The sequence below is a fragment of the Cyanistes caeruleus genome, unplaced genomic scaffold, assembly GCF_971803275.1.
Source record: "Cyanistes caeruleus unplaced genomic scaffold, bCyaCae1.hap1.1 HAP1_SCAFFOLD_133, whole genome shotgun sequence".
NCBI classification, from domain to species: domain Eukaryota; kingdom Metazoa; phylum Chordata; class Aves; order Passeriformes; family Paridae; genus Cyanistes; species Cyanistes caeruleus.
This window is the reverse complement of record NW_028255930.1, coordinates 287,573-313,665: the sequence shown is the minus strand read 5'-3', so window position 1 is coordinate 313,665 and position 26,093 is coordinate 287,573. Positions and strand designations below refer to the sequence as shown.

The following is a 26,093-nucleotide window of genomic DNA, read 5'->3' as shown; positions in this document are numbered from 1 at the left end:
TCAAGCCTGCTTTACGTTTTCTGGAGTTTGGTTGTGCCAACTTCACCAGTCATTTCTAAAAAAGGAAAAGAAACTCCAAGCAAAAGAGAGAAAAACACAAAGAAACCAACCCAAAGAAACCAATCAAACAAACAGATAAAACACCCCCAATCAAACCAAAGGCAATGAGAAGTTAGGACTAGTTGTAAGGATATCACAGCAGGCGAATGGCTGCTTCCTACTTGGATCACCATCCAAAGCCACCTAGAACAACTTCTCCAAAACATACCCAAAAGGAGAAATGGAAAAAGTGATCCATGGCAGCTCTGCATTGTGGTGAAGGATGAGCATGCAGTGGTCCAGATTGCCCACCCTCCAGGCTGCTGTTTGCTCTGCTGAAAGACTCTTGCAGGACTGTGGCCCCTCTCCATGCAATGGAAATCATTGCCACAGCTCTCAGTTGAGGCACTGGCATTTCCAGAGCCAGATTCAGGCACAATCCTACTGCCTGCTGAGCATCTGGGAAAGCTGCTGAGCATCTTCAGGCCTAGAAGCACAAAAGAGCTCAGGCTCTCCCCGAACTGGGTTTTCAGGGCAGCTTTCCATATCTCTGCAAGATTTCTTCATCCCTCAACACGTCTGACTTTATGATGTCCAACGATGCATTTGGGTTTCTTCCGTCCTCTTGTGTGCCCGTGAGTAACCTTCCACGTGGATGAAGGAGATTGTGTACAGGACAATTGATTGCGGCATTGCCATTTGGCTTCACTGTCACTCAGTTGAACACGGTCCTTATCTAAGAAGGACTTCCAAGAAATGGGTAGGAGTTTTGGCTGTGAGAGGAGCAGAAAGCACATTTTCTACAGCAAATTGCTAGCTGATGCACTTTCCTCCCTGCCAAAATAGTGATTGCCATTCATCTTCCTGGGAAGAATGTAAAGACCCATTCAGAGATGCCAGGTTCAGCTGGCCTGTGGCTTTGTGTGCCTCATTTCACATGTCCAATTTCAAGGGCCACTAAAAGAGGCTCATGTTTGCCTTGCTACCCACAAGTGCTGTAGGTATTTCCAGGAGAAGAGGGAAAACATCGCTGTCCTGTGGTGTGGTAGAAATGCCACCACAACTGTGATTGTGTGAGCAAAGCCAGCCAGTGCTTTTTGGGGCAGCAGCAGCAGCTGAGAGTGTGGCAGAGCGGTTGTGATACTCTTTTTAGAGTCCTGCAAACATTGTTCCCGAAACAACCCACAGCTTTGCAAATGTGCCCGAAGAAAATGCAAAGAGAACTGGGGTGTGAAAATCAAAGACTGTTTATCTGTAGAAGAAAAGGAACAAGAACGAACTACACCACATATTTACACTGTAAGAATATTGGTAACAACAACAACAACCACAACAACAACAACAAACTATAGAACCTATTTACCTGAGAAGAGATCTAACAAAACTCTATGAAACGTATTTACAGACAACTTAAACAAACTCTAAAACCTCTATCCTGAACACAACAACTGTAAAACGTATGTACAGCAGGGTGGCATCTGTGTCTGTGATGTCCCTAAGTCCTGGAAGAAAAACAAGTAGCACGGTCAGTGCAGTCAGGCACGGAAGGGTGTTCCATGTGCTGCCGGGCTGGGACACTGGCCCAGTGGGACTCTGCTGCCAGAAGGGAGCCTGGCTGGGGGCTGTGGCCCAGGCACTGGAACAGGGCTTGTGTGGCCCACAGCAAGCCCAGGCCAGGCCAGGGATGGCCAGCAGAATCCAGTGCATGGGCTAGCGTGTCCCCTGAGCAGGAAGTGCCCAGCCCGGCCCCAGGCTGGCAGCAGGGGACCCACTCTGCCTGTGGGGAGCACCTGCCTGTTCTGCTGCTGGCATCGGTCTTCATCCCAAGACCATGTCTTCCTCCTTGTCTTTTAGATCAATATCCATCTCTTCAACATAATCTTTCGTTTCCACCTCCATCTCTTCCTCTGTCTCGTACATATCCACATCCATCTCTTGCTCTCCAGTATCCTCTCCGTCCACTTCCATGGCTTCTTCTCTATCAGTCTGTGTATCGACGTCCGTCTCCTCCTCTCCGTCTGTGCCAGCCTGCAGAGGTTAGCAAAATTTCCCAGCCTGTCCCACAGAGCTCCAGCCCAGCCAGGCAGCTGCGGGGTGTCCGCCTCCGTGGAATAGTACCATACCTCTTTTGGAACAAATGCAGACATCCTGCAGGGATGGAGAGCAAAATCCAAGCGATGGGGAGCTTTGGGGACTGCTGGGGGAATCAGGGAGCAGGTGGCAACAAGGTGACAGGGGTAGGCTTGGAGCAGGGTGAATGAAGAGCGTGCTGGCACAAGGAGCCAAGGGTTGTGTTGTGGCCGTTGCTGGATGCTGGAAGTTCTAGCTGGAGCGTGCACTGTGACATCACCGCCAGGAGTTCAGGCCCAGGCTGAAGTGGACAACGGAGACCGTAGAATGAATGATGGAATCCCTGGGTGCTTGGGCTTGGAAGGGACCCTAAAGACCATCTTGTTCCAAGCGGAGCGATCTTCCCCTAGAATAGGTTGCTCAGAGCCCCGCTCCCAGCTGGCCTTGGATGTTGCCAAGGATGGAGCATCCCCAGCCTCTGTGCACAGCCTGGGCCAGTGCCCCAGCAGCCTGAGTGGAAAAGAGCAGCTTCATTAGATCCAACTTCAAGCTCACTCCTGCATTCGAAAAGCTTCTCCTCTCTGTGCCCATCTTTCCTAGAGCTGCAGGGAGGCCTCGCCAGCCCCCTTCTCTTTCCAGGCTGAGCATCCCCAGCCCCACACGGACAGCAGTCCGATGCGTGGCAGTCAAGGCTAAAGGGTAGCAAATGGCTACATCAGGAAGTGAGAGATGGAAGCTTTTGAAGATGGAAGCTTTACCTCTAAATGTAGAAAAGAAAGAAAAGTGGAGGGGGAAATGGTGGGACTCTGGCTCTGTTCTAACTGGCGAAGATTTTCTTTTCTTCTTTTCTGTCGTGCTAACCCAAGTTTTGTTGTTTGAAAGGAGGTTTAGCAAAATATCCATCGTCTTCTCCACTGCTGAAACACTGAACAACACCTGGGCAGGCTGAGGATGCAGAGCAAAACCTGCAAATATCTACTGCTGATCGTGATCCTGGGGAATGCAGCTAAAGCCAGCCAAAAGCAATTTCTGGAAAGTCAAGCCTGCTTTACGTTTTCTGGAGTTTGGTTGTGCCAACTTCACCAGTCATTTCTAAAAAAGGAAAAGAAACTCCAAGCAAAAGAGAGAAAAACACAAAGAAACCAACCCAAAGAAACCAATCAAACAAACAGATAAAACACCCCCAATCAAACCAAAGGCAATGAGAAGTTAGGACTAGTTGTAAGGATATCACAGCAGGCGAATGGCTGCTTCCTACTTGGATCACCATCCAAAGCCACCTAGAACAACTTCTCCAAAACATACCCAAAAGGAGAAATGGAAAAAGTGATCCATGGCAGCTCTGCATTGTGGTGAAGGATGAGCATGCAGTGGTCCAGATTGCCCACCCTCCAGGCTGCTGTTTGCTCTGCTGAAAGACTCTTGCAGGACTGTGGCCCCTCTCCATGCAATGGAAATCATTGCCACAGCTCTCAGTTGAGGCACTGGCATTTCCAGAGCCAGATTCAGGCACAATCCTACTGCCTGCTGAGCATCTGGGAAAGCTGCTGAGCATCTTCAGGCCTAGAAGCACAAAAGAGCTCAGGCTCTCCCCGAACTGGGTTTTCAGGGCAGCTTTCCATATCTCTGCAAGATTTCTTCATCCCTCAACACGTCTGACTTTATGATGTCCAACGATGCATTTGGGTTTCTTCCGTCCTCTTGTGTGCCCGTGAGTAACCTTCCACGTGGATGAAGGAGATTGTGTACAGGACAATTGATTGCGGCATTGCCATTTGGCTTCACTGTCACTCAGTTGAACACGGTCCTTATCTAAGAAGGACTTCCAAGAAACGGGTAGGAGTTTTGGCTGTGAGAGGAGCAGAAAGCACATTTTCTACAGCAAATTGCTAGCTGATGCACTTTCCTCCCTGCCAAAATAGTGATTGCCATTCATCTTCCTGGGAAGAATGTAAAGACCCATTCAGAGATGCCAGGTTCAGCTGGCCTGTGGCTTTGTGTGCCTCATTTCACATGTCCAATTTCAAGGGCCACTAAAAGAGGCTCATGTTTGCCTTGCTACCCACAAGTGCTGTAGGTATTTCCAGGAGAAGAGGGAAAACATCGCTGTCCTGTGGTGTGGTAGAAATGCCACCACAACTGTGATTGTGTGAGCAAAGCCAGCCAGTGCTTTTTGGGGCAGCAGCAGCAGCTGAGAGTGTGGCAGAGCGGTTGTGATACTCTTTTTAGAGTCCTGCAAACATTGTTCCCGAAACAACCCACAGCTTTGCAAATGTGCCCGAAGAAAATGCAAAGAGAACTGGGGTGTGAAAATCAAAGACTGTTTATCTGTAGAAGAAAAGGAACAAGAATGAACTACACCACATATTTACACTGTAAGAATATTGGTAACAACAACAACAACCACAACAACAACAAACTATAGAACCTATTTACCTGAGAAGAGATCTAACAAAACTCTATGAAACGTATTTACAGACAACTTAAACAAACTCTAAAACCTCTATCCTGAACACAACAACTGTAAAACGTATGTACAGCAGGGTGGCATCTGTGTCTGTGATGTCCCTAAGTCCTGGAAGAAAAACAAGTAGCACGGTCAGTGCAGTCAGGCACGGAAGGGTGTTCCATGTGCTGCCGGGCTGGGACACTGGCCCAGTGGGACTCTGCTGCCAGAAGGGAGCCTGGCTGGGGGCTGTGGCCCAGGCACTGGAACAGGGCTTGTGTGGCCCACAGCAAGCCCAGCCCAGGCCAGGCCAGGGATGGCCAGCAGAATCCAGTGCATGGGCTAGCGTGTCCCTGAGCAGGAAGTGCCCAGCCCGGCCCCAGGCTGGCAGCAGGGGCCCCACTCTGCCTGTGGGGAGCACCTGCCTGTTCTGCTGCTGGCATCGGTCTTCATCCCAAGACCATGTCTTCCTCCTTGTCTTTTAGATCAATATCCATCTCTTCAATATAATCTTTCGTTTCCACCTCCATCTCTTCCTCTGTCTCGTACATATCCACATCCATCTCTTGCTCTCCAGTATCCTCTCCGTCCACTTCCATGGCTTCTTCTCTATCAGTCTGTGTATCGACGTCCGTCTCCTCCTCTCCGTCTGTGCCAGCCTGCAGAGGTTAGCAAAATTTCCCAGCCTGTCCCACAGAGCTCCAGCCCAGCCAGGCAGCTGCGGGGTGTCCGCCTCCGTGGAATAGTACCATACCTCTTTTGGAACAAATGCAGACATCCTGCAGGGATGGAGAGCAAAATCCAAGCGATGGGGAGCTTTGGGGACTGCTGGGGGAATCAGGGAGCAGGTGGCAACAAGGTGACAGGGGTAGGCTTGGAGCAGGGTGAATGAAGAGCGTGCTGGCACAAGGAGCCAAGGGTTGTGTTGTGGCCGTTGCTGGATGCTGGAAGTTCTAGCTGGAGCGTGCACTGTGACATCACCGCCAGGAGTTCAGGCCCAGGCTGAAGTGGACAACGGAGACCGTAGAATGAATGATGGAATCCCTGGGTGCTTGGGCTTGGAAGGGACCCTAAAGACCATCTTGTTCCAAGCGGAGCGATCTTCCCCTAGAATAGGTTGCTCAGAGCCCCGCTCCCAGCTGGCCTTGGATGTTGCCAAGGATGGAGCATCCCCAGCCTCTGTGCACAGCCTGGGCGAGTGCCCCAGCAGCCTGAGTGGAAAAGAGCAGCTTCATTAGATCCAACTTCAAGCTCACTCCTGCATTCGAAAAGCTTCTCCTCTCTGTGCCCATCTTTCCTAGAGCTGCAGGGAGGCCTTGCCAGCCCCCTTCTCTTTCCAGGCTGAGCATCCCCAGCCCCACACGGACAGCAGTCCGATGCGTGGCAGTCAAGGCTAAAGGGTAGCAAATGGCTACATCAGGAAGTGAGAGATGGAAGCTTTTGGAGATGGAAGCTTTACCTCTAAATGTAGAAAAGAAAGAAAAGTGGAGGGGGAAATGGTGGGACTCTGGCTCTGTTCTAACTGGCGAAGATTTTCTTTTCTTCTTTTCTGTCGTGCTAACCCAAGTTTTGTTGTTTGAAAGGAGGTTTAGCAAAATATCCATCGTCTTCTCCACTGCTGAAACACTGAACAACACCTGGGCAGGCTGAGGATGCAGAGCAAAACCTGCAAATATCTACTGCTGATCGTGATCCTGGGGAATGCAGCTAAAGCCAGCCAAAAGCAATTTCTGGAAAGTCAAGCCTGCTTTACGTTTTCTGGAGTTTGGTTGTGCCAACTTCACCAGTCATTTCTAAAAAAGGAAAAGAAACTCCAAGCAAAAGAGAGAAAAACACAAAGAAACCAACCCAAAGAAACCAATCAAACAAACAGATAAAACACCCCCAATCAAACCAAAGGCAATGAGAAGTTAGGACTAGTTGTAAGGATATCACAGCAGGCGAATGGCTGCTTCCTACTTGGATCACCATCCAAAGCCACCTAGAACAACTTCTCCAAAACATACCCAAAAGGAGAAATGGAAAAAGTGATCCATGGCAGCTCTGCATTGTGGTGAAGGATGAGCATGCAGTGGTCCAGATTGCCCACCCTCCAGGCTGCTGTTTGCTCTGCTGAAAGACTCTTGCAGGACTGTGGCCCCTCTCCATGCAATGGAAATCATTGCCACAGCTCTCAGTTGAGGCACTGGCATTTCCAGAGCCAGATTCAGGCACAATCCTACTGCCTGCTGAGCATCTGGGAAAGGTGCTGAGCATCTTCAGGCCTAGAAGCACAAAAGAGCTCAGGCTCTCCCCGAACTGGGTTTTCAGGGCAGCTTTCCATATCTCTGCAAGATTTCTTCATCCCTCAACACGTCTGACTTTATGATGTCCAACGATGCATTTGGGTTTCTTCCGTCCTCTTGTGTGCCCGTGAGTAACCTTCCACGTGGATGAAGGAGATTGTGTACAGGACAATTGATTGCGGCATTGCCATTTGGCTTCACTGTCACTCAGTTGAACACGGTCCTTATCTAAGAAGGACTTCCAAGAAATGGGTAGGAGTTTTGGCTGTGAGAGGAGCAGAAAGCACATTTTCTACAGCAAATTGCTAGCTGATGCACTTTCCTCCCTGCCAAAATAGTGATTGCCATTCATCTTCCTGGGAAGAATGTAAAGACCCATTCAGAGATGCCAGGTTCAGCTGGCCTGTGGCTTTGTGTGCCTCATTTCACATGTCCAATTTCAAGGGCCACTAAAAGAGGCTCATGTTTGCCTTGCTACCCACAAGTGCTGTAGGTATTTCCAGGAGAAGAGGGAAAACATCGCTGTCCTGTGGTGTGGTAGAAATGCCACCACAACTGTGATTGTGTGAGCAAAGCCAGCCAGTGCTTTTTGGGGCAGCAGCAGCAGCTGAGAGTGTGGCAGAGCGGTTGTGATACTCTTTTTAGAGTCCTGCAAACATTGTTCCCGAAACAACCCACAGCTTTGCAAATGTGCCCGAAGAAAATGCAAAGAGAACTGGGGTGTGAAAATCAAAGACTGTTTATCTGTAGAAGAAAAGGAACAAGAATGAACTACACCACATATTTACACTGTAAGAATATTGGTAACAACAACAACAACCACAACAACAACAACAAACTATAGAACCTATTTACCTGAGAAGAGATCTAACAAAACTCTATGAAACGTATTTACAGACAACTTAAACAAACTCTAAAACCTCTATCCTGAACACAACAACTGTAAAACGTATGTACAGCAGGGTGGCATCTGTGTCTGTGATGTCCCTAAGTCCTGGAAGAAAAACAAGTAGCACGGTCAGTGCAGTCAGGCACAGAAGGGTGTTCCATGTGCTGCCGGGCTGGGACACTGGCCCAGTGGGACTCTGCTGCCAGAAGGGAGCCTGGCTGGGGGCTGTGGCCCAGGCACTGGAACAGGGCTTGTGTGGCCCACAGCAAGCCCAGGCCAGGCCAGGGATGGCCAGCAGAATCCAGTGCATGGGCTAGCGTGTCCCCTGAGCAGGAAGTGCCCAGCCCGGCCCCAGGCTGGCAGCAGGGGACCCACTCTGCCTGTGGGGAGCACCTGCCTGTTCTGCTGCTGGCATCAGTCTTCATCCCAAGACCATGTCTTCCTCCTTGTCTTTTAGATCAATATCCATCTCTTCAACATAATCTTTCGTTTCCACCTCCATCTCTTCCTCTGTCTCGTACATATCCACATCCATCTCTTGCTCTCCAGTATCCTCTCCGTCCACTTCCATGGCTTCTTCTCTATCAGTCTGTGTATCGACGTCCGTCTCCTCCTCTCCGTCTGTGCCAGCCTGCAGAGGTTAGCAAAATTTCCCAGCCTGTCCCACAGAGCTCCAGCCCAGCCAGGCAGCTGCGGGGTGTCCGCCTCCGTGGAATAGTACCATACCTCTTTTGGAACAAATGCAGACATCCTGCAGGGATGGAGAGCAAAATCCAAGCGATGGGGAGCTTTGGGGACTGCTGGGGGAATCAGGGAGCAGGTGGCAACAAGGTGACAGGGGTAGGCTTGGAGCAGGGTGAATGAAGAGCGTGCTGGCACAAGGAGCCAAGGGTTGTGTTGTGGCCGTTGCTGGATGCTGGAAGTTCTAGCTGGAGCGTGCACTGTGACATCACCGCCAGGAGTTCAGGCCCAGGCTGAAGTGGACAACGGAGACCGTAGAATGAATGATGGAATCCCTGGGTGCTTGGGCTTGGAAGGGACCCTAAAGACCATCTTGTTCCAAGCGGAGCAATCTTCGCCCAGAAGAGGTTGCTCAGAGCCCCGCTCCCAGCTGGCCTTGGATGTTGCCAAGGATGGAGCATCCCCAGCCTCTGTGCACAGCCTGGGCCAGTGCCCCAGCAGCCTGAGTGGAAAAGAGCAGCTTCATTAGATCCAACTTCAAGCTCACTCCTGCCTTTGAAAGGCTTCTCCTCTCTGTGCCCATCTTTCCTAGAGCTGCAGGGAGGCCTCGCCAGCCCCCTTCTCTTTCCAGGCTGAGCATCCCCAGCCCCACACGGACAGCAGTCCGATGCGTGGCAGTCAAGGCTAAAGGGTAGCAAATGGCTACATCAGGAAGTGAGAGATGGAAGCTTTTGAAGATGGAAGCTTTACCTCTAAATGTAGAAAAGAAAGAAAAGTGGAGGGGGAAATGGTGGGACTCTGGCTCTGTTCTAACTGGCGAAGATTTTCTTTTCTTCTTTTCTGTCGTGCTAACCCAAGTTTTGTTGTTGGAAAGGAGGTTTAGCAAAATATCCATCGTCTTCTCCACTGCTGAAACACTGAACAACACCTGGGCAGGCTGAGGATGCAGAGCAAAACCTGCAAATATCTACTGCTGATCGTGATCCTGGGGAATGCAGCTAAAGCCAGCCAAAAGCAATTTCTGGAAAGTCAAGCCTGCTTTACGTTTTCTGGAGTTTGGTTGTGCCAACTTCACCAGTCATTTCTAAAAAAGGAAAAGAAACTCCAAGCAAAAGAGAGAAAAACACAAAGAAACCAACCCAAAGAAACCAATCAAACAAACAGATAAAACACCCCCAATCAAACCAAAGGCAATGAGAAGTTAGGACTAGTTGTAAGGATATCACAGCAGGCGAATGGCTGCTTCCTACTTGGATCACCATCCAAAGCCACCTAGAACAACTTCTCCAAAACATACCCAAAAGGAGAAATGGAAAAAGTGATCCATGGCAGCTCTGCATTGTGGTGAAGGATGAGCATGCAGTGGTCCAGATTGCCCACCCTCCAGGCTGCTGTTTGCTCTGCTGAAAGACTCTTGCAGGACTGTGGCCCCTCTCCATGCAATGGAAATCATTGCCACAGCTCTCAGTTGAGGCACTGGCATTTCCAGAGCCAGATTCAGGCACAATCCTACTGCCTGCTGAGCATCTGGGAAAGCTGCTGAGCATCTTCAGGCCTAGAAGCACAAAAGAGCTCAGGCTCTCCCCGAACTGGGTTTTCAGGGCAGCTTTCCATATCTCTGCAAGATTTCTTCATCCCTCAACACGTCTGACTTTATGATGTCCAACGATGCATTTGGGTTTCTTCCGTCCTCTTGTGTGCCCGTGAGTAACCTTCCACGTGGATGAAGGAGATTGTGTACAGGACAATTGATTGCGGCATTGCCATTTGGCTTCACTGTCACTCAGTTGAACACGGTCCTTATCTAAGAAGGACTTCCAAGAAATGGGTAGGAGTTTTGGCTGTGAGAGGAGCAGAAAGCACATTTTCTACAGCAAATTGCTAGCTGATGCACTTTCCTCCCTGCCAAAATAGTGATTGCCATTCATCTTCCTGGGAAGAATGTAAAGACCCATTCAGAGATGCCAGGTTCAGCTGGCCTGTGGCTTTGTGTGCCTCATTTCACATGTCCAATTTCAAGGGCCACTAAAAGAGGCTCATGTTTGCCTTGCTACCCACAAGTGCTGTAGGTATTTCCAGGAGAAGAGGGAAAACATCGCTGTCCTGTGGTGTGGTAGAAATGCCACCACAACTGTGATTGTGTGAGCAAAGCCAGCCAGTGCTTTTTGGGGCAGCAGCAGCAGCTGAGAGTGTGGCAGAGCGGTTGTGATACTCTTTTTAGAGTCCTGCAAACATTGTTCCCGAAACAACCCACAGCTTTGCAAATGTGCCCGAAGAAAATGCAAAGAGAACTGGGGTGTGAAAATCAAAGACTGTTTATCTGTAGAAGAAAAGGAACAAGAATGAACTACACCACATATTTACACTGTAAGAATATTGGTAACAACAACAACAACCACAACAACAACAACAAACTATAGAACCTATTTACCTGAGAAGAGATCTAACAAAACTCTATGAAACGTATTTACAGACAACTTAAACAAACTCTAAAACCTCTATCCTGAACACAACAACTGTAAAACGTATGTACAGCAGGGTGGCATCTGTGTCTGTGATGTCCCTAAGTCCTGGAAGAAAAACAAGTAGCACGGTCAGTGCAGTCAGGCACGGAAGGGTGTTCCATGTGCTGCCGGGCTGGGACACTGGCCCAGTGGGACTCTGCTGCCAGAAGGGAGCCTGGCTGGGGGCTGTGGCCCAGGCACTGGAACAGGGCTTGTGTGGCCCACAGCAAGCCCAGGCCAGGCCAGGGATGGCCAGCAGAATCCAGTGCATGGGCTAGCGTGTCCCCTGAGCAGGAAGTGCCCAGCCCGGCCCCAGGCTGGCAGCAGGGGACCCACTCTGCCTGTGGGGAGCACCTGCCTGTTCTGCTGCTGGCATCGGTCTTCATCCCAAGACCATGTCTTCCTCCTTGTCTTTTAGATCAATATCCATCTCTTCAACATAATCTTTCGTTTCCACCTCCATCTCTTCCTCTGTCTCGTACATATCCACATCCATCTCTTGCTCTCCAGTATCCTCTCCGTCCACTTCCATGGCTTCTTCTCTATCAGTCTGTGTATCGACGTCCGTCTCCTCCTCTCCGTCTGTGCCAGCCTGCAGAGGTTAGCAAAATTTCCCAGCCTGTCCCACAGAGCTCCAGCCCAGCCAGGCAGCTGCGGGGTGTCCGCCTCCGTGGAATAGTACCATACCTCTTTTGGAACAAATGCAGACATCCTGCAGGGATGGAGAGCAAAATCCAAGCGATGGGGAGCTTTGGGGACTGCTGGGGGAATCAGGGAGCAGGTGGCAACAAGGTGACAGGGGTAGGCTTGGAGCAGGGTGAATGAAGAGCGTGCTGGCACAAGGAGCCAAGGGTTGTGTTGTGGCCGTTGCTGGATGCTGGAAGTTCTAGCTGGAGCGTGCACTGTGACATCACCGCCAGGAGTTCAGGCCCAGGCTGAAGTGGACAACGGAGACCGTAGAATGAATGATGGAATCCCTGGGTGCTTGGGCTTGGAAGGGACCCTAAAGACCATCTTGTTCCAAGCGGAGCGATCTTCCCCTAGAATAGGTTGCTCAGAGCCCCGCTCCCAGCTGGCCTTGGATGTTGCCAAGGATGGAGCATCCCCAGCCTCTGTGCACAGCCTGGGCCAGTGCCCCAGCAGCCTGAGTGGAAAAGAGCAGCTTCATTAGATCCAACTTCAAGCTCACTCCTGCATTCGAAAAGCTTCTCCTCTCTGTGCCCATCTTTCCTAGAGCTGCAGGGAGGCCTCGCCAGCCCCCTTCTCTTTCCAGGCTGAGCATCCCCAGCCCCACACGGACAGCAGTCCGATGCGTGGCAGTCAAGGCTAAAGGGTAGCAAATGGCTACATCAGGAAGTGAGAGATGGAAGCTTTTGAAGATGGAAGCTTTACCTCTAAATGTAGAAAAGAAAGAAAAGTGGAGGGGGAAATGGTGGGACTCTGGCTCTGTTCTAACTGGCGAAGATTTTCTTTTCTTCTTTTCTGTCGTGCTAACCCAAGTTTTGTTGTTTGAAAGGAGGTTTAGCAAAATATCCATCGTCTTCTCCACTGCTGAAACACTGAACAACACCTGGGCAGGCTGAGGATGCAGAGCAAAACCTGCAAATATCTACTGCTGATCGTGATCCTGGGGAATGCAGCTAAAGCCAGCCAAAAGCAATTTCTGGAAAGTCAAGCCTGCTTTACGTTTTCTGGAGTTTGGTTGTGCCAACTTCACCAGTCATTTCTAAAAAAGGAAAAGAAACTCCAAGCAAAAGAGAGAAAAACACAAAGAAACCAACCCAAAGAAACCAATCAAACAAACAGATAAAACACCCCCAATCAAACCAAAGGCAATGAGAAGTTAGGACTAGTTGTAAGGATATCACAGCAGGCGAATGGCTGCTTCCTACTTGGATCACCATCCAAAGCCACCTAGAACAACTTCTCCAAAACATACCCAAAAGGAGAAATGGAAAAAGTGATCCATGGCAGCTCTGCATTGTGGTGAAGGATGAGCATGCAGTGGTCCAGATTGCCCACCCTCCAGGCTGCTGTTTGCTCTGCTGAAAGACTCTTGCAGGACTGTGGCCCCTCTCCATGCAATGGAAATCATTGCCACAGCTCTCAGTTGAGGCACTGGCATTTCCAGAGCCAGATTCAGGCACAATCCTACTGCCTGCTGAGCATCTGGGAAAGGTGCTGAGCATCTTCAGGCCTAGAAGCACAAAAGAGCTCAGGCTCTCCCCGAACTGGGTTTTCAGGGCAGCTTTCCATATCTCTGCAAGATTTCTTCATCCCTCAACACGTCTGACTTTATGATGTCCAACGATGCATTTGGGTTTCTTCCGTCCTCTTGTGTGCCCGTGAGTAACCTTCCACGTGGATGAAGGAGATTGTGTACAGGACAATTGATTGCGGCATTGCCATTTGGCTTCACTGTCACTCAGTTGAACACGGTCCTTATCTAAGAAGGACTTCCAAGAAACGGGTAGGAGTTTTGGCTGTGAGAGGAGCAGAAAGCACATTTTCTACAGCAAATTGCTAGCTGATGCACTTTCCTCCCTGCCAAAATAGTGATTGCCATTCATCTTCCTGGGAAGAATGTAAAGACCCATTCAGAGATGCCAGGTTCAGCTGGCCTGTGGCTTTGTGTGCCTCATTTCACATGTCCAATTTCAAGGGCCACTAAAAGAGGCTCATGTTTGCCTTGCTACCCACAAGTGCTGTAGGTATTTCCAGGAGAAGAGGGAAAACATCGCTGTCCTGTGGTGTGGTAGAAATGCCACCACAACTGTGATTGTGTGAGCAAAGCCAGCCAGTGCTTTTTGGGGCAGCAGCAGCAGCTGAGAGTGTGGCAGAGCGGTTGTGATACTCTTTTTAGAGTCCTGCAAACATTGTTCCCGAAACAACCCACAGCTTTGCAAATGTGCCCGAAGAAAATGCAAAGAGAACTGGGGTGTGAAAATCAAAGACTGTTTATCTGTAGAAGAAAAGGAACAAGAATGAACTACACCACATATTTACACTGTAAGAATATTGGTAACAACAACAACAACCACAACAACAACAAACTATAGAACCTATTTACCTGAGAAGAGATCTAACAAAACTCTATGAAACGTATTTACAGACAACTTAAACAAACTCTAAAACCTCTATCCTGAACACAACAACTGTAAAACGTATGTACAGCAGGGTGGCATCTGTGTCTGTGATGTCCCTAAGTCCTGGAAGAAAAACAAGTAGCACGGTCAGTGCAGTCAGGCACGGAAGGGTGTTCCATGTGCTGCCGGGCTGGGACACTGGCCCAGTGGGACTCTGCTGCCAGAAGGGAGCCTGGCTGGGGGCTGTGGCCCAGGCACTGGAACAGGGCTTGTGTGGCCCACAGCAAGCCCAGCCCAGGCCAGGCCAGGGATGGCCAGCAGAATCCAGTGCATGGGCTAGCGTGTCCCTGAGCAGGAAGTGCCCAGCCCGGCCCCAGGCTGGCAGCAGGGGCCCCACTCTGCCTGTGGGGAGCACCTGCCTGTTCTGCTGCTGGCATCGGTCTTCATCCCAAGACCATGTCTTCCTCCTTGTCTTTTAGATCAATATCCATCTCTTCAATATAATCTTTCGTTTCCACCTCCATCTCTTCCTCTGTCTCGTACATATCCACATCCATCTCTTGCTCTCCAGTATCCTCTCCGTCCACTTCCATGGCTTCTTCTCTATCAGTCTGTGTATCGACGTCCGTCTCCTCCTCTCCGTCTGTGCCAGCCTGCAGAGGTTAGCAAAATTTCCCAGCCTGTCCCACAGAGCTCCAGCCCAGCCAGGCAGCTGCGGGGTGTCCGCCTCCGTGGAATAGTACCATACCTCTTTTGGAACAAATGCAGACATCCTGCAGGGATGGAGAGCAAAATCCAAGCGATGGGGAGCTTTGGGGACTGCTGGGGGAATCAGGGAGCAGGTGGCAACAAGGTGACAGGGGTAGGCTTGGAGCAGGGTGAATGAAGAGCGTGCTGGCACAAGGAGCCAAGGGTTGTGTTGTGGCCGTTGCTGGATGCTGGAAGTTCTAGCTGGAGCGTGCACTGTGACATCACCGCCAGGAGTTCAGGCCCAGGCTGAAGTGGACAACGGAGACCGTAGAATGAATGATGGAATCCCTGGGTGCTTGGGCTTGGAAGGGACCCTAAAGACCATCTTGTTCCAAGCGGAGCAATCTTCGCCCAGAAGAGGTTGCTCAGAGCCCCGCTCCCAGCTGGCCTTGGATGTTGCCAAGGATGGAGCATCCCCAGCCTCTGTGCACAGCCTGGGCCAGTGGCCCAGCAGCCGGAGTGGAAAAGAGCAGCTTCATTAGATCCAACTTCAAGCTCACTCCTGCCTTTGAAAGGCTTCTCCTCTCTGTGCCCATCTTTCCTAGAGCTGCAGGGAGGCCTCGCCAGCCCCCTTCTCTTTCCAGGCTGAGCATCCCCAGCCCCACACGGACAGCAGTCCGATGCGTGGCAGTCAAGGCTAAAGGGTAGCAAATGGCTACATCAGGAAGTGAGAGATGGAAGCTTTTGGAGATGGAAGCTTTACCTCTAAATGTAGAAAAGAAAGAGAAGTGGAGGGGGAAATGGTGGGACTCTGGCTCTGTTCTAACTGGCGAAGATTTTCTTTTCTTCTTTTCTGTCGTGCTAACCCAAGTTTTGTTGTTTGAAAGGAGGTTTAGCAAAATATCCATCGTCTTCTCCACTGCTGAAACACTGAACAACACCTGGGCAGGCTGAGGATGCAGAGCAAAACCTGCAAATATCTACTGCTGATCGTGATCCTGGGGAATGCAGCTAAAGCCAGCCAAAAGCAATTTCTGGAAAGTCAAGCCTGCTTTACGTTTTCTGGAGTTTGCTTGTGCCAACTTCACCAGTCATTTCTAAAAAAGGAAAAGAAACTCCAAGCAAAAGAGAGAAAAACACAAAGAAACCAACCCAAAGAAACCAATCAAACAAACAGATAAAACACCCCCAATCAAACCAAAGGCAATGAGAAGTTAGGACTAGTTGTAAGGATATCACAGCAGGCGAATGGCTGCTTCCTACTTGGATCACCATCCAAAGCCACCTAGAACAACTTCTCCAAAACATATCCAACAGGACAAATGGAAAAAGTGATCCATGGCAGCTCTGCATTGTGGTGAAGGATGAGCATGCAGTGGTCCAGATTGCCCACCCTCCAGGCTGCTGTTTGCTCTGCTGAAAGACTCTTGCAGGACTGTGGCCCCTCTCCATGCAATGGAAATCATTGCCACAGCTCTCAGTTGAGGCACTGGCATTTCCAGAGCCAGATTCAGGCACAATCCTACTGCCTGCTGAGCATCTGGGAAAGCTGCTGAGCATCTTCAGGCCTAGAAGCACAAAAGAGCTCAGGCTCTCCCCGAACTGGGTTTTCAGGGCAGCTTTCCATATCTCTGCAAGATTTCTTCATCCCTCAACACGTCTGACTTTATGATGTCCAACGATGCATTTGGGTTTCTTCCGTCCTCTTGTGTGCCCGTGAGTAACCTTCCACGTGGATGAAGGAGATTGTGTACAGGACAATTGATTGCGGCATTGCCATTTGGCTTCACTGTCACTCAGTTGAACACGGTCCTTATCTAAGAAGGACTTCCAAGAAACGGGTAGGAGTTTTGGCTGTGAGAGGAGCAGAAAGCACATTTTCTACAGCAAATTGCTAGCTGATGCACTTTCCTCCCTGCCAAAATAGTGATTGCCATTCATCTTCCTGGGAAGAATGTAAAGACCCATTCAGAGATGCCAGGTTCAGCTGGCCTGTGGCTTTGTGTGCCTCATTTCACATGTCCAATTTCAAGGGCCACTAAAAGAGGCTCATGTTTGCCTTGCTACCCACAAGTGCTGTAGGTATTTCCAGGAGAAGAGGGAAAACACGCTGTCCTGTGGTGTGGTAGAAATGCCACCACAACTGTGATTGTGTGAGCAAAGCCAGCCAGTGCTTTTTGGGGCAGCAGCAGCAGCTGAGAGTGTGGCAGAGCGGTTGTGATACTCTTTTTAGAGCCCTGCAAACATTGTTCCCGAAACAACCCACAGCTTTGCAAATGTGCCCGAAGAAAATGCAAAGAGAACTGGGGTGTGAAAATCAAAGACTGTTTATCTGTAGAAGAAAAGGAACAAGAATGAACTACACCACATATTTACACTGTAAGAATATTGGTAACAACAACAACAACAACAACAACAACAACAAACTATAGAACCTATTTACCTGAGAACAGCTCTAACAAAACTCTATGAAACGTATTTACAGACAACTTAAACAAACTCTAAAACCTCTATCCTGAACACAACAACTGTAAAACGTATGTACAGCAGGGTGGCATCTGTGTCTGTGATGTCCCTAAGTCCTGGAAGAAAAACAAGTAGCACGGTCAGTGCAGTCAGGCACGGAAGGGTGTTCCATGTGCTGCCGGGCTGGGACACTGGCCCAGTGGGACTCTGCTGCCAGAAGGGAGCCTGGCTGGGGGCTGTGGCCCAGGCACTGGAACAGGGCTTGTGTGGCCCACAGCAAGCCCAGCCCAGGCCAGGCCAGGGATGGCCAGCAGAATCCAGTGCATGGGCTAGCGTGTCCCCTGAGCAGGAAGTGCCCAGCCCGGCCCCAGGCTGGCAGCAGGGGACCCACTCTGCCTGTGGGGAGCACCTGCCTGTTCTGCTGCTGGCATCGGTCTTCATCCCAAGACCATGTCTTCCTCCTTGTCTTTTAGATCAATATCCATCTCTTCAACATAATCTTTCGTTTCCACCTCCATCTCTTCCTCTGTCTCGTACATATCCACATCCATCTCTTCCTCTCCAGTATCCTCTCCGTCCACTTCCATGGCTTCTTCTCTATCAGTCTGTGTATCGACGTCCGTCTCCTCCTCTCGGTCTGTGCCAGCCTGCAGAGGTTAGCAAAATTTCCCAGCCTGTCCCACAGAGCTCCAGCCCAGCCAGGCAGCTGCGGGGTGTCCGCCTCCGTGGAATAGTACCATACCTCTTTTGGAACAAATGCAGACATCCTGCAGGGATGGAGAGCAAAATCCAAGCGATGGGGAGCTTTGGGGACTGCTGGGGGAATCAGGGAGCAGGTGGCAACAAGGTGACAGGGGTAGGCTTGGAGCAGGGTGAATGAAGAGCGTGCTGGCACAAGGAGCCAAGGGTTGTGTTGTGGCCGTTGCTGGATGCTGGAAGTTCTAGCTGGAGCGTGCACTGTGACATCACCGCCAGGAGTTCAGGCCCAGGCTGAAGTGGACAACGGAGACCGTAGAATGAATGATGGAATCCCTGGGTGCTTGGGCTTGGAAGGGACCCTAAAGACCATCTTGTTCCAAGCGGAGCAATCTTCGCCCAGAAGAGGTTGCTCAGAGCCCCGCTCCCAGCTGGCCTTGGATGTTGCCAAGGATGGAGCATCCCCAGCCTCTGTGCACAGCCTGGGCCAGTGGCCCAGCAGCCGGAGTGGAAAAGAGCAGCTTCATTAGATCCAACTTCAAGCTCACTCCTGCCTTTGAAAGGCTTCTCCTCTCTGTGCCCATCTTTCCTAGAGCTGCAGGGAGGCCTCGCCAGCCCCCTTCTCTTTCCAGGCTGAGCATCCCCAGCCCCACACGGACAGCAGTCCGATGCGTGGCAGTCAAGGCTAAAGGGTAGCAAATGGCTACATCAGGAAGTGAGAGATGGAAGCTTTTGGAGATGGAAGCTTTACCTCTAAATGTAGAAAAGAAAGAGAAGTGGAGGGGGAAATGGTGGGACTCTGGCTCTGTTCTAACTGGCGAAGATTTTCTTTTCTTCTTTTCTGTCGTGCTAACCCAAGTTTTGTTGTTTGAAAGGAGGTTTAGCAAAATATCCATCGTCTTCTCCACTGCTGAAACACTGAACAACACCTGGGCAGGCTGAGGATGCAGAGCAAAACCTGCAAATATCTACTGCTGATCGTGATCCTGGGGAATGCAGCTAAAGCCAGCCAAAAGCAATTTCTGGAAAGTCAAGCCTGCTTTACGTTTTCTGGAGTTTGCTTGTGCCAACTTCACCAGTCATTTCTAAAAAAGGAAAAGAAACTCCAAGCAAAAGAGAGAAAAACACAAAGAAACCAACCCAAAGAAACCAATCAAACAAACAGATAAAACACCCCCAATCAAACCAAAGGCAATGAGAAGTTAGGACTAGTTGTAAGGATATCACAGCAGGCGAATGGCTGCTTCCTACTTGGATCACCATCCAAAGCCACCTAGAACAACTTCTCCAAAACATATCCAACAGGACAAATGGAAAAAGTGATCCATGGCAGCTCTGCATTGTGGTGAAGGATGAGCATGCAGTGGTCCAGATTGCCCACCATCCAGGCTGCTGTTTGCTCTGCTGAAAGACTCTTGCAGGACTGTGGCCCCTCTCCATGCAATGGAAATCATTGCCAACAGCTCTCAGTTGAGGCACTGGCATTTCCAGAGCCAGATTCAGGCACAATCCTACTGCCTGCTGAGCATCTGGGAAAGGTGCTGAGCATCTTCAGGCCTAGAAGCACAAAAGAGCTCAGGCTCTCCCCGAACTGGGTTTTCAGGGCAGCTTTCCATATCTCTGCAAGATTTCTTCATCCCTCAACACGTCTGACTTTAATATGTCCAACGATGCATTTGGGTTTCTTCCGTCCTCTTGTGTGCCCGTGAGTAACCTTCCACGTGGATGAAGGAGATTGTGTACAGGACAATTGATTGCGGCATTGCCATTTGGCTTCACTGTCACTCAGTTGAACACGGTCCTTATCTAAGAAGGACTTCCAAGAAATGGGTAGGAGTTTTGGCTGTGAGAGGAGCAGAAAGCACATTTTCTACAGCAAATTGCTAGCTGATGCACTTTCCTCCCTGCCAAAATAGTGATTGCCATTCATCTTCCTGGGAAGAATGTAAAGACCCATTCAGAGATGCCAGGTTCAGCTGGCCTGTGGCTTTGTGTGCCTCATTTCACATGTCCAATTTCAAGGGCCACTAAAAGAGGCTCATGTTTGCCTTGCTACCCACAAGTGCTGTAGGTATTTCCAGGAGAAGAGGGAAAACATCGCTGTCCTGTGGTGTGGTAGAAATGCCACCACAACTGTGATTGTGTGAGCAAAGCCAGCCAGTGCTTTTTGGGGCAGCAGCAGCAGCTGAGAGTGTGGCAGAGCGGTTGTGATACTCTTTTTAGAGTCCTGCAAACATTGTTCCCGAAACAACCCACAGCTTTGCAAATGTGCCCGAAGAAAATGCAAAGAGAACTGGGGTGTGAAAATCAAAGACTGTTTATCTGTAGAAGAAAAGGAACAAGAATGAACTACACCACATATTTACACTGTAAGAATATTGGTAACAACAACAACAACCACAACAACAACAAACTATAGAACCTATTTACCTGAGAAGAGATCTAACAAAACTCTATGAAACGTATTTACAGACAACTTAAACAAACTCTAAAACCTCTATCCTGAACACAACAACTGTAAAACGTATGTACAGCAGGGTGGCATCTGTGTCTGTGATGTCCCTAAGTCCTGGAAGAAAAACAAGTAGCACGGTCAGTGCAGTCAGGCACGGAAGGGTGTTCCATGTGCTGCCGGGCTGGGACACTGGCCCAGTGGGACTCTGCTGCCAGAAGGGAGCCTGGCTGGGGGCTGTGGCCCAGGCACTGGAACAGGGCTTGTGTGGCCCACAGCAAGCCCAGCCCAGGCCAGGCCAGGGATGGCCAGCAGAATCCAGTGCATGGGCTAGCGTGTCCCTGAGCAGGAAGTGCCCAGCCCGGCCCCAGGCTGGCAGCAGGGGCCCCACTCTGCCTGTGGGGAGCACCTGCCTGTTCTGCTGCTGGCATCGGTCTTCATCCCAAGACCATGTCTTCCTCCTTGTCTTTTAGATCAATATCCATCTCTTCAATATAATCTTTCGTTTCCACCTCCATCTCTTCCTCTGTCTCGTACATATCCACATCCATCTCTTGCTCTCCAGTATCCTCTCCGTCCACTTCCATGGCTTCTTCTCTATCAGTCTGTGTATCGACGTCCGTCTCCTCCTCTCCGTCTGTGCCAGCCTGCAGAGGTTAGCAAAATTTCCCAGCCTGTCCCACAGAGCTCCAGCCCAGCCAGGCAGCTGCGGGGTGTCCGCCTCCGTGGAATAGTACCATACCTCTTTTGGAACAAATGCAGACATCCTGCAGGGATGGAGAGCAAAATCCAAGCGATGGGGAGCTTTGGGGACTGCTGGGGGAATCAGGGAGCAGGTGGCAACAAGGTGACAGGGGTAGGCTTGGAGCAGGGTGAATGAAGAGCGTGCTGGCACAAGGAGCCAAGGGTTGTGTTGTGGCCGTTGCTGGATGCTGGAAGTTCTAGCTGGAGCGTGCACTGTGACATCACCGCCAGGAGTTCAGGCCCAGGCTGAATTAGACAACGGAGACCGTAGAATGAATGATGGAATCCCTGGGTGCTTGGGCTTGGAAGGGACCCTAAAGACCATCTTGTTCCAAGCGGAGCAATCTTCGCCCAGAAGAGGTTGCTCAGAGCCCCGCTCCCAGCTGGCCTTGGATGTTGCCAAGGATGGAGCATCCCCAGCCTCTGTGCACAGCCTGGGCCAGTGGCCCAGCAGCCGGAGTGGAAAAGAGCAGCTTCATTAGATCCAACTTCAAGCTCACTCCTGCCTTTGAAAGGCTTCTCCTCTCTGTGCCCATCTTTCCTAGAGCTGCAGGGAGGCCTCGCCAGCCCCCTTCTCTTTCCAGGCTGAGCATCCCCAGCCCCACACGGACAGCAGTCCGATGCGTGGCAGTCAAGGCTAAAGGGTAGCAAATGGCTACATCAGGAAGTGAGAGATGGAAGCTTTTGGAGATGGAAGCTTTACCTCTAAATGTAGAAAAGAAAGAAAAGTGGAGGGGGAAATGGTGGGACTCTGGCTCTGTTCTAACTGGCGAAGATTTTCTTTTCTTCTTTTCTGTCGTGCTAACCCAAGTTTTGTTGTTTGAAAGGAGGTTTAGCAAAATATCCATCGTCTTCTCCACTGCTGAAACACTGAACAACACCTGGGCAGGCTGAGGATGCAGAGCAAAACCTGCAAATATCTACTGCTGATCGTGATCCTGGGGAATGCAGCTAAAGCCAGCCAAAAGCAATTTCTGGAAAGTCAAGCCTGCTTTACGTTTTCTGGAGTTTGGTTGTGCCAACTTCACCAGTCATTTCTAAAAAAAGAAAAGAAACTCCAAGCAAAAGAGAGAAAAACACAAAGAAACCAACCCAAAGAAACCAATCAAACAAACAGATAAAACACCCCCAATCAAACCAAAGGCAATGAGAAGTTAGGACTAGTTGTAAGGATATCACAGCAGGCGAATGGCTGCTTCCTACTTGGATCACCATCCAAAGCCACCTAGAACAACTTCTCCAAAACATATCCAACAGGAGAAATGGAAAAAGTGATCCATGGCAGCTCTGCATTGTGGTGAAGGATGAGCATGCAGTGGTCCAGATTGCCCACCATCCAGGCTGCTGTTTGCTCTGCTGAAAGACTCTTGCAGGACTGTGGCCCCTCTCCATGCAATGGAAATCATTGCCACAGCTCTCAGTTGAGGCACTGGCATTTCCAGAGCCAGATTCAGGCACAATCCTACTGCCTGCTGAGCATCTGGGAAAGCTGCTGAGCATCTTCAGGCCTAGAAGCACAAAAGAGCTCAGGCTCTCCCCGAACTGGGTTTTCAGGGCAGCTTTCCATATCTCTGCAAGATTTCTTCATCCCTCAACACGTCTGACTTTATGATGTCCAACGATGCATTTGGGTTTCTTCCGTCCTCTTGTGTGCCCGTGAGTAACCTTCCACGTGGATGAAGGAGATTGTGTACAGGACAATTGATTGCGGCATTGCCATTTGGCTTCACTGTCACTCAGTTGAACACGGTCCTTATCTAAGAAGGACTTCCAAGAAACGGGTAGGAGTTTTGGCTGTGAGAGGAGCAGAAAGCACATTTTCTACAGCAAATTGCTAGCTGATGCACTTTCCTCCCTGCCAAAATAGTGATTGCCATTCATCTTCCTGGGAAGAATGTAAAGACCCATTCAGAGATGCCAGGTTCAGCTGGCCTGTGGCTTTGTGTGCCTCATTTCACATGTCCAATTTCAAGGGCCACTAAAAGAGGCTCATGTTTGCCTTGCTACCCACAAGTGCTGTAGGTATTTCCAGGAGAAGAGGGAAAACACGCTGTCCTGTGGTGTGGTAGAAATGCCACCACAACTGTGATTGTGTGAGCAAAGCCAGCCAGTGCTTTTTGGGGCAGCAGCAGCAGCTGAGAGTGTGGCAGAGCGGTTGTGATACTCTTTTTAGAGCCCTGCAAACATTGTTCCCGAAACAACCCACAGCTTTGCAAATGTGCCCGAAGAAAATGCAAAGAGAACTGGGGTGTGAAAATCAAAGACTGTTTATCTGTAGAAGAAAAGGAACAAGAATGAACTACACCACATATTTACACTGTAAGAATATTGGTAACAACAACAACAACAACAACAACAACAACAAACTATAGAACCTATTTACCTGAGAACAGCTCTAACAAAACTCTATGAAACGTATTTACAGACAACTTAAACAAACTCTAAAACCTCTATCCTGAACACAACAACTGTAAAACGTATGTACAGCAGGGTGGCATCTGTGTCTGTGATGTCCCTAAGTCCTGGAAGAAAAACAAGTAGCACGGTCAGTGCAGTCAGGCACGGAAGGGTGTTCCATGTGCTGCCGGGCTGGGACACTGGCCCAGTGGGACTCTGCTGCCAGAAGGGAGCCTGGCTGGGGGCTGTGGCCCAGGCACTGGAACAGGGCTTGTGTGGCCCACAGCAAGCCCAGCCCAGGCCAGGCCAGGGATGGCCAGCAGAATCCAGTGCATGGGCTAGCGTGTCCCCTGAGCAGGAAGTGCCCAGCCCGGCCCCAGGCTGGCAGCAGGGGACCCACTCTGCCTGTGGGGAGCACCTGCCTGTTCTGCTGCTGGCATCGGTCTTCATCCCAAGACCATGTCTTCCTCCTTGTCTTTTAGATCAATATCCATCTCTTCAACATAATCTTTCGTTTCCACCTCCATCTCTTCCTCTGTCTCGTACATATCCACATCCATCTCTTCCTCTCCAGTATCCTCTCCGTCCACTTCCATGGCTTCTTCTCTATCAGTCTGTGTATCGACGTCCGTCTCCTCCTCTCCGTCTGTGCCAGCCTGCAGAGGTTAGCAAAATTTCCCAGCCTGTCCCACAGAGCTCCAGCCCAGCCAGGCAGCTGCGGGGTGTCCGCCTCCGTGGAATAGTACCATACCTCTTTTGGAACAAATGCAGACATCCTGCAGGGATGGAGAGCAAAATCCAAGCGATGGGGAGCTTTGGGGACTGCTGGGGGAATCAGGAAGCAGGTGGCAACAAGGTGACAGGGGTAGGCTTGGAGCAGGGTGAATGAAGAGCGTGCTGGCACAAGGAGCCAAGGGTTGTGTTGTGGCCGTTGCTGGATGCTGGAAGTTCTAGCTGGAGCGTGCACTGTGACATCACCGCCAGGAGTTCAGGCCCAGGCTGAAGTGGACAACGGAGACCGTAGAATGAATGATGGAATCCCTGGGTGCTTGGGCTTGGAAGGGACCCTAAAGACCATCTTGTTCCAAGCGGAGCAATCTTCGCCCAGAAGAGGTTGCTCAGAGCCCCGCTCCCAGCTGGCCTTGGATGTTGCCAAGGATGGAGCATCCCCAGCCTCTGTGCACAGCCTGGGCCAGTGGCCCAGCAGCTGGAGTGGAAAAGAGCAGCTTCATTAGATCCAACTTCAAGCTCACTCCTGCCTTTGAAAGGCTTCTCCTCTCTGTGCCCATCTTTCCTAGAGCTGCAGGGAGGCCTCGCCAGCCCCCTTCTCTTTCCAGGCTGAGCATCCCCAGCCCCACACGGACAGCAGTCCGATGCGTGGCAGTCAAGGCTAAAGGGTAGCAAATGGCTACATCAGGAAGTGAGAGATGGAAGCTTTTGGAGATGGAAGCTTTACCTCTAAATGTAGAAAAGAAAGAAAAGTGGAGGGGGAAATGGTGGGACTCTGGCTCTGTTCTAACTGGCGAAGATTTTCTTTTCTTCTTTTCTGTCGTGCTAACCCAAGTTTTGTTGTTTGAAAGGAGGTTTAGCAAAATATCCATCGTCTTCTCCACTGCTGAAACACTGAACAACACCTGGGCAGGCTGAGGATGCAGAGCAAAACCTGCAAATATCTACTGCTGATCGTGATCCTGGGGAATGCAGCTAAAGCCAGCCAAAAGCAATTTCTGGAAAGTCAAGCCTGCTTTACGTTTTCTGGAGTTTGGTTGTGCCAACTTCACCAGTCATTTCTAAAAAAGGAAAAGAAACTCCAAGCAAAAGAGAGAAAAACACAAAGAAACCAACCCAAAGAAACCAATCAAACAAACAGATAAAACACCCCCAATCAAACCAAAGGCAATGAGAAGTTAGGACTAGTTGTAAGGATATCACAGCAGGCGAATGGCTGCTTCCTACTTGGATCACCATCCAAAGCCACCTAGAACAACTTCTCCAAAACATATCCAACAGGAGAAATGGAAAAAGTGATCCATGGCAGCTCTGCATTGTGGTGAAGGATGAGCATGCAGTGGTCCAGATTGCCCACCATCCAGGCTGCTGTTTGCTCTGCTGAAAGACTCTTGCAGGACTGTGGCCCCTCTCCATGCAATGGAAATCATTGCCAACAGCTCTCAGTTGAGGCACTGGCATTTCCAGAGCCAGATTCAGGCACAATCCTACTGCCTGCTGAGCATCTGGGAAAGCTGCTGAGCATCTTCAGGCCTAGAAGCACAAAAGAGCTCAGGCTCTCCCCGAACTGGGTTTTCAGGGCAGCTTTCCATATCTCTGCAAGATTTCTTCATCCCTCAACACGTCTGACTTTATGATGTCCAACGATGCATTTGGGTTTCTTCCGTCCTCTTGTGTGCCCGTGAGTAACCTTCCACGTGGATGAAGGAGATTGTGTACAGGACAATTGATTGCGGCATTGCCATTTGGCTTCACTGTCACTCAGTTGAACACGGTCCTTATCTAAGAAGGACTTCCAAGAAATGGGTAGGAGTTTTGGCTGTGAGAGGAGCAGAAAGCACATTTTCTACAGCAAATTGCTAGCTGATGCACTTTCCTCCCTGCCAAAATAGTGATTGCCATTCATCTTCCTGGGAAGA

At 50.1% G+C, this 26,093-nt stretch overlaps 1 long non-coding RNA gene across 1 annotated transcript; it reads right to left on the bottom strand.

Moving 5' to 3' along the window:
- Positions 1 to 351: 351 nt before the first annotated feature.
- LOC147646021 (uncharacterized) lies at positions 352 to 18,349 on the bottom strand. The gene is made up of 14 exons (XR_015282020.1): positions 17,899 to 18,349; positions 17,570 to 17,803; positions 14,749 to 17,272; positions 14,420 to 14,653; positions 11,602 to 14,123; positions 11,273 to 11,506; positions 8,456 to 10,980; positions 8,127 to 8,360; positions 7,696 to 7,834; positions 5,310 to 7,584; positions 4,981 to 5,214; positions 2,163 to 4,684; positions 1,834 to 2,067; positions 352 to 1,541 (listed from the first exon to the last, which is right to left on the bottom strand). It is a non-coding gene; the product is annotated as an uncharacterized LOC147646021 (long non-coding RNA).
- Positions 18,350 to 26,093: the final 7,744 nt, after the last annotated feature.